Here is a 12573-nt window from a genome sequence, read left to right on the forward strand (position 1 = left end):
TTTATTGCATCTTCCCCTCAATGCCAAAATAACAAATTTGTTTTGAGGCTGAGTGGTATTTTTTTGGACATCAAGAGAAAAAAATGCAAGAGGAAAAATGCTAAAACCTTTAGGAAAAATACTTAATATCTTCTGGATATGAATATATTAATATTACACTTGCACTCCTCAATTAGGTACCTATGAATGAATTATTAATCTTTTCTCCCCATTAGGCTGTGCCAGCCTTAAAAAAATTACCATTTTCTGCTCCTTTTTTCCCCAGAAAAAGCAGAACATCACTAATTTGGGTGAAGTTTTCACCTTAACTCAGAAAAAAGAGAGGACAGATAAATGTTAAGCCCAGCCTAACTCACTTATAAACCATTAAAAGCCATTTGCCTTTGTCCAAACTAAGAAAACCCAGCAGCAGCAAAGTCCCAGCTCAAAGTGTCAAGTCACAAAAACAGGAACTGGGGTTTTGTGTTTCCCCTTTTGAACTTGATACCAGAACTAACAAAACATTTTGTGCTTCAGACACCATGAGACACGAAATTTTCTGAATTATTTTTTCTTTTTTTGGAGGGGGGAGGGTAAATTTAGAACTCATTATTTGCTGCAAAAACTTGGGTTTAATTTTAACTGAGCTGTGAGTGTAGCTTCACACCCCCTCTGGATTTAATCTTTTTTATGCCTACAAATGAGGAAAGAGTTCCAAGGGAAATTTGTGAATCCCACAGCCAGGGAATTTGGAAAGACAGAGGAAAAGAAAAAAAAATTTAAAAATAGGAGAGAGACAAATCTGAGGAATTTAAATCACAAATCACACCTCTCCCCTTTTTTATCCACTGTGATGAAACTGGCTGGTTTACAGTCACAATTCCAAAGCCTGGATTTCCAACCCAAAATCTATGGAAAAAGAACTTTTGTGAAGCATCTGGACATTTCCTGCTTGGCCCCAAAGCTGCAAATACAGTGCAGCTATTCTGGCAATAAATATTTCACTGCAGTGGGCAGCACTTCCTACAAACCCCACTGTGGGAAGCAAATCGCCCTGCAAAGCACATGGAATCCTGGAGAAAATAATTATATATATATATATATAAAAGTATTTATAATAACAAAGGTCCTGGAGAAATAAAAGCAGAAGGTGCCCTGTGCATGCACAAAACTGAGGACACCACAGCCCAAGTTTTCAGCTCTAAATGCTCTTCTCCATCAAGAACTTCCTTTTTTCTGGCCTTAAAAACAACCCAGAAATTGAACTGTAAGTTATCACACAGGAATCTGAACAACAAAACCTTCAATTTCTTCTTGTTGTTGGTTCACCCCTTACAAAAACAAGCAATCCCACATCAGGCATTTCCAGAATTGACAGAAACCTCTGGATTTTTGGGAGGTTCAGAAACCACTGTGATTCCCAGAGCGTTGTTATCCCATGAAAGCTGACTCAAAATGCATCAGCACATTAAAAAGAAAAATAAATCAAAATGCTCAAATAGCTTCAGAATTCAAAGACCTGAGAGAATATTTTAGTACACATTAAATAAATATTAGCGACATGAAGCAGATCTCTGTGTTGAAAAGTTAATCACAGACTTAACAAGACAAAACTTATAGCAATCAGTTTCAGGATAAAATATCTGTAATTCCTGCAGTAACCTGGATGTATCAACCCCCCAGCACTTTTCTTAAGCAATCTGAGAATTTCCATATGCACCTCCCAGAGGGCAAATACCTGAATTTCCAATCCAAATATTGCCCTGGGTGTCACAACCTGGACATCTGACCACAACCATTTCTGCCTTGGTATTTATGTCACAAAGCCAAATTGGTTCGTTTCTCAAATAGAAATGCACATAAATTATATTCAACCAGCAATTAAAAAGCCAATGTTTATTTTTTATGCATTTAACTTTTGTGCATACACAGCAGTTATCTTTATATAAAAGATTATTTGCAATTAAAAACTGCCTGCTGCATGTCTCCACACAACTCCAGACACATCTTTCCATGTAAATAGAAAAAAAAGGAGTAATTTTCTTCATTCTTAAAGGAAAAAAAACTCAACAAATCCATCAGTGCACAGTCTATTTTTGCCCCCCTTCAATGCTCAGTGTACAATTAATATCTGACATTTTATTGGAACAACATGCAGAAAACATTCCCATGGGCAAATTCACCTGAATTTAAAGAAAAAAACCCATAATCTTGTTCTACAAAATCAGCATGAGGAGAATTGGATTCCCAAGAATCAAAATTTGCATGGCACTATTTCCTCATCAGTCAGAGCAAGGATAACTAATTCCACTCAGAACACTGGCTCTGTACATTTTTATTTTGATGATATTCAAAGCCTTGATTTATTAAGTGCTGAACACTCCAGAAATACCATCCCACTTCTTATTTTTGTCTCAAGAAACCCAGAGCTAATGGATTGTGAGCAGAAGTCACTGAAATCGGGGCAAAGGGCTTCGTTCAGGCTGCTTTAAACTCTGTTTCCTGCCAGTTCTCATCACATGCTTGGCCTGGAACCGTGGAATGGTTTGGGTTGGGAAGGACCCATCTCATTCCATGGGCAAGGGCACTGTCCCCAAATGAAAAATGCCTTTGATAAAAGCTCTGGAAAAGGCACCCTGCCATTTCAGCTGGGAACAATGGCAGTTTAATTGAGAATTACAGAAGCCAAAGCCACAATTTTAAAATCTTGTCAATTCTTTGCTGTTTACTGTAACAAACAGATGGGGCAAGGGAAGAATTCCAGATATTCCAGGAACAGCCATTCCTTGCTGGTTATCAATAGGACTGAGACACACACATTTAATCTGGAAATAAATCAAATTGTAAGTTAAAAATGGATGTCTGAGGTGTTAATTGTATTAAAAATTGTTTATTCCTACAGTGCTGCATGAAAGATGTTCCAGCCTCTTAATGACAGGACTGGTGTACTAAGTATTTATTTTCTTAAGCATAAAATGACATTTTGTCTTATTAAGAGCACATCCTGATTAAATCACCATTTTTCTCTTCCTAAAACCAGAGTCTTTGACTGAGAACAAGACCAAGCTACAAAGTGAAAGAGGAAAGAACACAGTTATTGCATAATTAATTGTTCTGACCCCCACATTACTCATGCTCACAGATAAAAACCCATCCTGGTTTATATTTTTAGGTCCCAGCTCCAGGAAACAATCAGGACCAAATGCAAATCAAAGCAGGAAAACAAACCTGAGCTGGGAGCAGAAAATGATGCGAGGCTCAGCAGGAAAACTCCAACTGAGCCAACTCCACAGCACAATTCCGAGCCACCAGTCCTGCTGAAGAGCACCCAAAAAGGAACTTTTCCCTCCTATCCCCATTTTCTAGCTCACCCTTGACTCTGGGTGAGGCTGAGACTGATGGGGGGAAAAGGGAATTACCCAATTTTGTCCCATTTTATAATGGGATGCTCATGGAGCAGAGTCCTGGCCTAAACCCCATCCTTGAGAGTCTGAGTCTAAACTAAATGCTAAAAAAATAAGCTACACTAACACAGAGAGATAACACACAAAGCTGCTCCCGAAGCCTTTGTTTGGGGCTTAACAAATGAAACATTTGTGCTTCAGGCTGTGCCCTCCCAGCGAGTACAGACACGCAGAGAAGTTTTATAGGGTTTATAGGTACACATAAGTGTGTGTTTGTTCAGAAGATAGGGATCATGATGTCAGTGCTCCCTGCTAATTACTGCCAACTTTCCCTGTCTCTGGAACTGAGCAACAGCAGGGTTTAATAAATAAATATCCTGAGACAGCCTGGGAAAGCTGCTCAATTCCACTAATTTAGAAAACTTCTAAACCATACTGAAGAGAGATTTTTTTTAAATTAAAGGATAACTTGGTGATTAGAACATCCCTAAAACATTTCTAAAATTGCTGTGGCTGTGAGCAGATGTACAAGAGCCTGGAGAAGGCGTCACTGCTCTATCAGTGGTGGCTATCAGTGTTTATTGGTGAAAAAAGGGATTGTGCCAGGCAGCAGAGCAGGGATGGGACATTCTGAGGGATCCCGTGCACTCCTGCCAGCTGGCCTGCCCTAAATGCAGAACTGCTGCACATTAAAGAGTCCCAAAAGCTCAGCTGAAACAGGCGGGAAATCTTTTCCCTGGAAAAAGTTGTGGTTTGAACAAAAACCTTTGCAATATCAGCAAAACTACCAGGAAGAGTGGTTTGCACCTCAGCTGTACTTCCAAGGCTGAACTTGCCACAAAGCTTGGAGAAATCCAGTTTTTATGCAATAATTTCAGTGATAGGCACAGTGTGTGCAAAGCTGAGCTTTCACAGAAGCCAGGGGCCAAAAGGGAGCAGCAGAGTGGGCACACAAACAAGCCCAGCAATTTCACTGCTAATTAAACTCCATCAAGCTGTTGAGTAACAAGGACTCAGCAGCCTGAACAAGTCCTGAGGAGTTTGTTCAGCAAAGCATGAAACAAAATCAAGGAGGGGTCATGTCAAGAGTGAAGGTGAGGCAGGATACAGATTTATAGGCTGACATGTCCTGCCTTGATCAAATAAAATTAATATTTACATAAAAGTCATATCACATGAAATAGAAAATGAAAATAAATTTGTCTAAAATGAATATAAATTCATCTAAAATAAATATGAAATTAATATAAAATTCAGATTTAAATTATAAAATTAAAATATACTATTTAAAAATACATAAAATTAATATACAGAGAGAGAGTTGGTGGTGCTATAGGAAAGGGAAATGAGGCACAGACACAGCAGCAAGCCCAGGCTGTGGTGCAAGTGTGGGGAGAACAATTCAGTGTCTGATGGAGCTAAACTGCTCCACCTCAGCTCAGCTTGCTGTTCCTCATAAAGGATTTTGCCAAGTTCTACAGAAATGAGGAGAAACCTTCTGAAACTCCAAGGATGCCCCAGAGCAGCTCTGCTGCCCCACTACACACCATGAGCCAAGGAAAATTTTGGGGTTTTTTTTCACTTAATTCAACAGCAAACTCCAAAGAACATGGAGTGATTAAACCTGGAGGTGCTGATGCCTTGTGCAGGCTGCCCCAGAGCAGAGCCCCAGAATAAAGCAGGGATTTATTCACAGGATCTCCTCCATGGATCCACCTTGGGCAGCACCAGAGCCCAGCCAGGGCTGCACCCAAGATGAACCAAAATGGCCCCAAAATGCACGGCCGGGCACGGGCTCTGTCCCTGGGATCAGTTCTGCTCCATTTGCACCTTGCAGTTCATTGTCCCATTCCAGCTTTAGCCCAGGCAGTCCCACCCTGCTTGTTTTTCTCTCTCCAGCCCACGGGGTTTGTGCTCCTGGGCTGAGATTTGGATCATTTGTCCTTGGTGCCCAGCTGGAGCAGGAATTGTTTTGTCTCCCTGCTCTGTGCACAGAGCTCAGCATCCCTGATGTGAGCCCAGACCCTCACACTAAAGCAGCACAGAGTGTGAAAATAGAAAAGCCAAACCTGAGGCATCAGCAGCACACTCTAAGTGCAAGGTAAACAGCAGTCAATCCCCAGCACGGGTGAAGAGCTGATCTCACAGCCCAGTTAATCTGATCAGCACCTCGGCTCTGAGGTGTTGGAGGCTGCGCTGGCACGGGGTGAGCAGGATTTAAAGGGTGCCTTTTCAAGCCCAGCCTGTTTGCTGATGTATCTTGGTGATATATCTGGAGCCTGGCTGAGCTGTCAGTCACATGTGCAGGAAGCTGAAAGCACTGTAAAAGCCACAGGGTTGTTGTTTTTTTTAACTTGGCAGAAGATAGTTGTTCTCTGGTTAAAATGCAGCTCTGAGCCAGCCATCCCTACTTGTCCTTTCATTTGACATCCAAACCAAACCCAGGCCCTCCTCTGTTAACCAGCCCCACAAGCACAAGAAAGTTGTTCAAGGCCACGAATTCCTCCCATAACAACTGCTGGTGTAGAACAAGGCAAGTTGATTTTTTCCACTTGGTAAAACAAAGGTTTCCAGGGGAGAATTCCAGCTACAAAGCTCTGCCAGCAATTTGCATCTCCATGGGATGCATCCATCAGGGTTTGCTCTGTATCACCAAGAAACAACCCCCAAGTTCCCCTCAGGACAGTGAGCACAATTGGCAGTGAATTGCTATGATCCCACCAAAAATCAGGGATCACAGGGGCTCCTTGTCCCTGACCAGTCTGGATGAGCTCTGGGCTATTCCTTGTCTCCACAGCCTGGAGTTATTAGGAGACTCCTACAAATCAATACCTAAGTCAAATAAAGGACATTTAAGCCAAGCCCTGAGGTTTCTAACAGAAATTTCCAAGGTTATAACTCCATTCCAGAAGCACCTGGTGCCCATTACAACCCGCAGAGCCCAAAGAGACTTTTCCACCAGGAACACTGGAAGGCAGCAAGTGCTAAATCTGGGAATTGCAGCTTCATTACCTAAGTCAAATGCACCTCTCTCTTCCTTCAGCATCAAAAACAAGAAAGAAAGGTAGAAGAAAAAAAATACATAATTTAATATAAATGCAACACAGATCAAGAGCAGGAAAGAGCAAAGAGGCATAATGAATTTGTAATCCTTTTTTTTCTCAGAGGGAGGGTAATTCCTGTAGCACAGAGTGACAGAGCTGTCAAAGGTGACAACACACAAAGGTGTGATACACACAGCTCAGGCTCCCTGACCTCTGGTGCTTGATGAACTTTTAAACTCTCAGCCCCAGCAATTTCAAAATTATTGGTGCCTGCTCTGCTGTACTTTGAGGAAAAGTGAAATACAGAAGTGTCCAGGAAGTGAAAGGTTATTTCTTGTGCATCCTCAGTAAACACGAAACACCGAGTGCACAAGAAAACATCACACAAAGTGACCTGCAAATGCCACCTTGCAGCTGCATCTTGGATTTTGAATTCAAAACCCCAGCACCGAGGGCAGCCACCCCTTTTTTCCATGCAGGAGGCTGCCAGCATGAGATAAAAGGTGAGAGTTTGAGATCCTGGGGAGTAAAAAACCAACCCATGCAAAACAGATTTAAATACTAAAGACTGAGCCTAATGCAGTACTTAAGGTGGTACCTTTAATTCTTTTTTTTTTTCCCTTAAACATGCGATGCTTTACAACTAATTTATCTCCACGAAAAGATAAAAATCAAACAGAACAAGGCACAGAAATATAAAAAGCTGCTTTGCATTTGTTATCATACTTTAGTAAAATGCAGAGGCGAGCAGAGCCAGGTATTTATGGATGGCAAGCACCAGGAAGTCATTTAGACTCACCGAGGGCCAAGGTTTTAAGGCTTGTTTTGTTTATTGTATCTCTCCGTGCTGCTGGTGCCTCAAAACGAACATAAAAGTCGTCTCTGCCAAATTGATTTCCTGAAAATCTGAGTCCATACACAAACAAATTGTGCTCCCCCTCCTCCCTCCTGTCCCAGTCATGGAACGAGCACTGTCTGCTGCTCCATTTTCCTTACCTAAAAGAAAGTGGAAGGTTTAGATCTGTCCTTTTCCTGACAAACAAGGTGTCGAGGGCTTTCCCCAGATTTCCTAAGCTGAACAACAATTTTTTCCTGTTCCAAATGATTTCAGTCAATATTAGCTCAGTGCCAGCTGCCAGCCAGGAAAATGGTCTCAAAGATCTGAAGACCAATAAACTCATTTTGAGAGAATATGCACCACGTTAAAGGGTTATTATTAGGAGTATCTCTAATACAATTTAATATTTCAATATCCTGCTAAACTCCAGCTGGGCCCCCTGATGAGCAAGACAAATTCCATTCAGTCCTGGAATAGCTGGAAGAGACAGGAAACACTCAAGGAACAATCTAAACAGCACTTGGAGTCCAAAACTGCTACAAGTTTGAACTATATTCATATTCTGGGGCTTCAACAAGCCAAAGCCCCTCTCAGATCCATTCTATAAACATGGAAGGAACGTGCAAATTCCCTTTAGGAGTTTTCTCCTGGAAGGAGGAAGAGCAATTGTCAGATTTTTTGTTCAAAGAGAATTATGCCTTTGGGAACTGGGGCCAAACTCTTGACTCACAGAAAATCCCACACAATTCAAAATTCAGAGAATACTGCATTAAACACTGGATTAATTCCCTTTATTAGCACAGCCTCCCTTATGCAGGAGACCTGCTTTGAAGGAGTAGCAGTAAGATCTATCATAAAGCAAAGCTACCAGAGAAATGGATTAATGACAGCTGAGTTTCCCAAAGCAAATCCCCTTGTAAAGGCTCCTTCTTGCTGTTTCCAGAAAACTGCACCAGATCCAAACAGGACCAACAGCAACACCAAACCATTTCAATTTCACCATTTTCCTACTCTCTGCTTATTTCCACCTTCCTCTGCAGCTTGCTTCCACCTCATATAAAAACTCATTTATTTAAATTCCCTCAGGTTTTCGCCACTACCTTTCTCCACAGTTCAGGATAATGCATAAATCCACTGCTTTTCCCTCAACTTCCAGCTCTTTTCCTTTATTTCCTAAATTACCTTTTACAACCCAGAGGGAGGAGAAGGAAACCTAAACTAAGTTAAACAGAATAATTTAATGTGCCAGCAGTTTCAAGGCATTACCATGGTCCCATCACACACGTTAATATCACTGCTATCAAACCTCCCACACTGTGCAAAAAGCATTATCGATTTGCAGAGTAAGTGCTCCAGACTTTACTTTTCCATGTGGAGGCTGCTCTCCCAGTTTCCTGTAGCTCAATTTTTCTGTCAGTTATGCAACTTACGTTACATTTATATAACTAGCTCAAGGACAAAAAAAAAAAAAAACAATAATTACTCCAGCCAGCAAAACTATTTGCAGTTTTATAAAGCCCTTCAGCATGAAGAAAATGGTCAGGGTATGTTCCTTAAAAATCCACCTGCCTGCAACAGGCCAGGACATTCAAACCACTAAATTATACTTCCTCCTCTCCACTTTCAGTCAAGAGAAACTTGCAGCCATTTTGCCCAAGAAAACCATCAGCAACTTCTTCTTCCAGCAGTTTTCTGCACTGTTTCAGTTTTTTGGAAGGATCCATATGAAATGAACCCTGGATGGGAGCCCCCAAGTGCTGCTAAAGAAATCAAATGAGAGAAGAACCCTACCTGCATCTGTCGCTTCTGCACAGAAGCTACAGCAAGAGATGGAAGTGGCAACTGAGCTGCCAAAACCCCAAAATGCTGATTTTTTTTAAAGCTCCACTTTCCTTCTTGATGAGGCTGAAGCATTTCTGTCTCACCCTGCCAGCAAAACCGAGCTGCATCAGGCCATGAAAAGTGTTATTGCAGGCAGGCTCTCAGCATTAACTGCCTGAATTACGTGCTTGAGCTGTAAAAGCCATTTTCTATCAATTTAGCAAGTGTTTGCCATCACCAATACCTGAAATCTAATTGCATATTAAGTGCTTCAAAGGTCTGGAGCAACTCTGAGTGTGTTTACAGGAATAATGCCTGAATTGCAACCTGTTAGCCAGGCTGAAAGAGAACAACGTGGATATCGCCAGTTTTTCACCCAGAAGTAAACACTTCATCATTTTTTAATTGCTGCTGGACACCAGACAAACCAGGAACCGAGCCCCAGCTCGATGTTCCCTCCACAATCTGGCTTTTCTCCTTCTTGGGTCAGAAATCCTCCCAAGAACCCTTTTCACACCTCGATAAAAGCAGTCCTAAGGGTTTGCTGTTATGTGTGAAAGCTTTGGTCCCTCCAAACAATGCAAACACCTTTGTCTGTAAGGAATCAGAGCAGCTCTTTCTGCTGTGATTCACACCCAACACGAGGATTATCCACCTGGCTGCTGGATTCTGGAGCTCCCTTCCTCATTTCCAGCCTCTTCCTCAAGCCAGACCAGGCATCAGAAGGTGCCAAGGAAAGTTCAGGTGAAGAAAAATGTTTGTTTCACCTCCAAATCCAGGGAGCAGGGGGAAAGGGGTGAAGCTGGCAGGATGCTACCCGTGAAAATAGAATTTTTTTCCCCTCCACACAAAAAAGGGAAGCTGATTTCTCTGAATTGTCTTCATTTGCAAGACTAAACAACTAAAGAAATGTCCATCTAAACTTCTTCAATTTATACCACTTGTAAGAACCCTGCCTTACTTCCAGCCCTGAAGAGGTCAGGCAAAAGAATAAAACTAACTTGAAATTGCAGACTCTGTTTGACCGAGGGGAAAATGAGTTTAAAAGGAATATTGATTTTACCCCCTGAGTGACTGTTCAGGTGCACTTCAACTTTTTGCTTTGCAGCTGATACATGTCGGCTTTTCAAAGTTTTTCCATTAAATATTCCTGATTTTTTTTAAACTAAAATCATTTAACAGACAGAAACAGCTCAACATTTACAGAAGATATCGCTCAAAAAAAAGCCACTTTGCAATTAATTCTGAACTAACTGTGCAGTGCACAGCCCTTCAGGAGTTCACAAGCTTAAAAATCGTTCCTGTTTTGTGTTTATATTCTATCGTTTTGTGTTTATATTCTACAGCATATTCCATTATATCCTAAGTTTAGAGCCACTCCCCGTGGCTTTTTACAAGCTTTTTCACATCACCTTTCCCAAAGGGCAGAGCCACGCTGCGCCACCAGGCCTTGGGACAGCTCGCAGACACTGTGACACTCAGATCAGTAACATATTTAACAACTGAATCACCAAAAATGTACTGACAAAAACATTTGTAGCATCTGCCTGCGATGACAAACCTGAACATCTCAAGCCTGGCGGGTTTGTGGCTCAGCCTGAGCTGGGCCCGCATTTCAAAGCACCTGTGTTGCTATCACCTAACACAGACCCAGATCAAGGTGCAACTTCCTGTGTGTTTTAAAAACAAGTGCCAGGAGGAAATGCCTCCCAGTCCCCTTATAAGGGCAAAACTGAACTTGATAGCGAGCTGCAGCACTCGAATAAAGCAGCACCCAAAGAAATCCGCTCCGCTCGGGAATAAATGTGCAGGAATCTTCCCCGAGCAAAGCTGGGTTCTTTGGAGTTCAGTTAAAACACTGACACGACTTGGAGTTATTTCAATCTGCCTCCCCCAATAAATGAATCACAAAATAAAACAAATCCCGAAGTTTTCTTGCATTTAGCATTCTAGACATGCCTCAAATTATGACTTCTCATTGCTAATCCCTTGGAACAGACAGTGCATCCTCCTCAGCACAGGGCCTGTTTAAACAGAGCTGGATCCATCCTCTCCTGACACACTGAGCTGTCCTTCTACCCTCAATCTGCATTTTTAGCAGCAGCCTTGATGTGCTTCAGATTAATTCTGGTTCTCCTCTCCTCCTTCATGGGTTTTAAAAGTCCCAATTCAACACGGTTATAGAACCATAGATTGGTTCGGGTTAAAGAGACCTTAAAGATCGATTTAGTTCCGACTCGCAGCCATCATCCAACACAGCAATTACTCTGTCACACACACACAGAGCAGAATTCTGGTTTAGGCATCTGCAGAAGGTGCAGAGCCGGCACACCTTGCCGGGCTCCCTGCTCCTCATCCCTGCGCGTCCTTTGGGGTGATGGATGCAGCCACGGCTGGGAAGGAGGGAAGGGGCAGAGGGGCGGCAGATGTCCCCAAGTGTCCCTGTGCACAGAGAAACAGCTGCCGGACAGACAGCCGGACACCATCAGCTGCCCGGCAGTGGAAGGCAGGCACGTCCCCGGCACAGAGAGCTCACGGTCAGGGCTCACCCGGGGCTCCGGGGCTCCTAACTCCTCCACACCCACGGCGGCCACAACCGGAGCAGTTTCACTGCTGTTCCCCCTGCCGCCGGCCCGGGGCCGAAACGTGGCTCTGACAGTCGTGCCTGAGGGGCACCAGAGCACCAGGGGCACCTCCATCGGCACCCTCTGGGACACAGGGGACCCGGCGGGCCCGCTCCCTCTGGGACACAGGGGACCCGGCGGCCCCGCTCCCTCTGGGACACAGGGGACCCGGCGGTTCCTCACGGGCACCGGCCCCTCTGGGCTCAGGGCCCGCAGCCGCTCCGCAGCCCGGGCGCGCCTGCCGCGCTCGGTCCGGGACGCGGCCGCCGGGAGAAGCCCACGCCGCCCCCGCTCCGCTCCGCTCCCCGGGAAAGGCGCCCGCCGCCCGCTCCGCCCTCCCCGGTCCCCCCCAGGCCGGCCCGGGGCCGCGGCAGCCCTGGCTGGCTCCACTCACCGCTGCCGTGGCGCTCGGCGGGACGGGGCGGCGCGGCCCCGCAGGGCCGGGAGCGGCTCAGTGCAGGCCGGGCCGAGCCGGGCCGGGCGGTGCGGTGCCGACAGCCCGGGCCGGGAGCGGCTCAGCCCGGGGACGGCCCGCGGCGCTCGGCGGGGCGGCGGAGAGCGGAGGGCGGCGGTCCCGGCACGGCGGCGGACGCGCACGGAGCATGCGCGGGGCCGGGCCCGCCCCGGGGAGGTGCCTGGGCCCGGCTGAGGCACCGCGGGACGGAGCGGAGCGGGCCGGGGCGGGAACGCTCCGTGTGTGGGAGCGGCCCCTGTGTGGGTACGGCCCGTGTGGGAGCGGCCTCTGTGTGGGTACGGCCCGTGTGGGAGCGGCCCCTTGCAGCCCGAGCCGTACCAGCGTTCTGTGGTTACCGCTCGGACAGTGCCGCAGCTGCAGGTTCTTCCCCACCCCAGCGCCGAGGCTG

The 12573-nt window shown here is 45.1% G+C and overlaps 1 protein-coding gene across 1 annotated transcript in view; it reads right to left on the reverse strand.

The window, feature by feature from the left end:
* Positions 1-12172, reverse strand: part of JAK1 (Janus kinase 1) — a 55077-nt gene extending 42905 nt beyond the window's left edge. Inside the window, exon 1 of the mRNA XM_063166278.1 lies at positions 12105-12172. The gene's annotated coding sequence lies outside the window, so the exon portion shown is untranslated. The remainder of the gene's footprint in view (positions 1-12104) is intronic.
* Positions 12173-12573: the final 401 nt, after the last annotated feature.

This window comes from Melospiza melodia, chromosome 11, assembly GCF_035770615.1.
Source record: "Melospiza melodia melodia isolate bMelMel2 chromosome 11, bMelMel2.pri, whole genome shotgun sequence".
NCBI lineage: Eukaryota > Metazoa > Chordata > Aves > Passeriformes > Passerellidae > Melospiza > Melospiza melodia.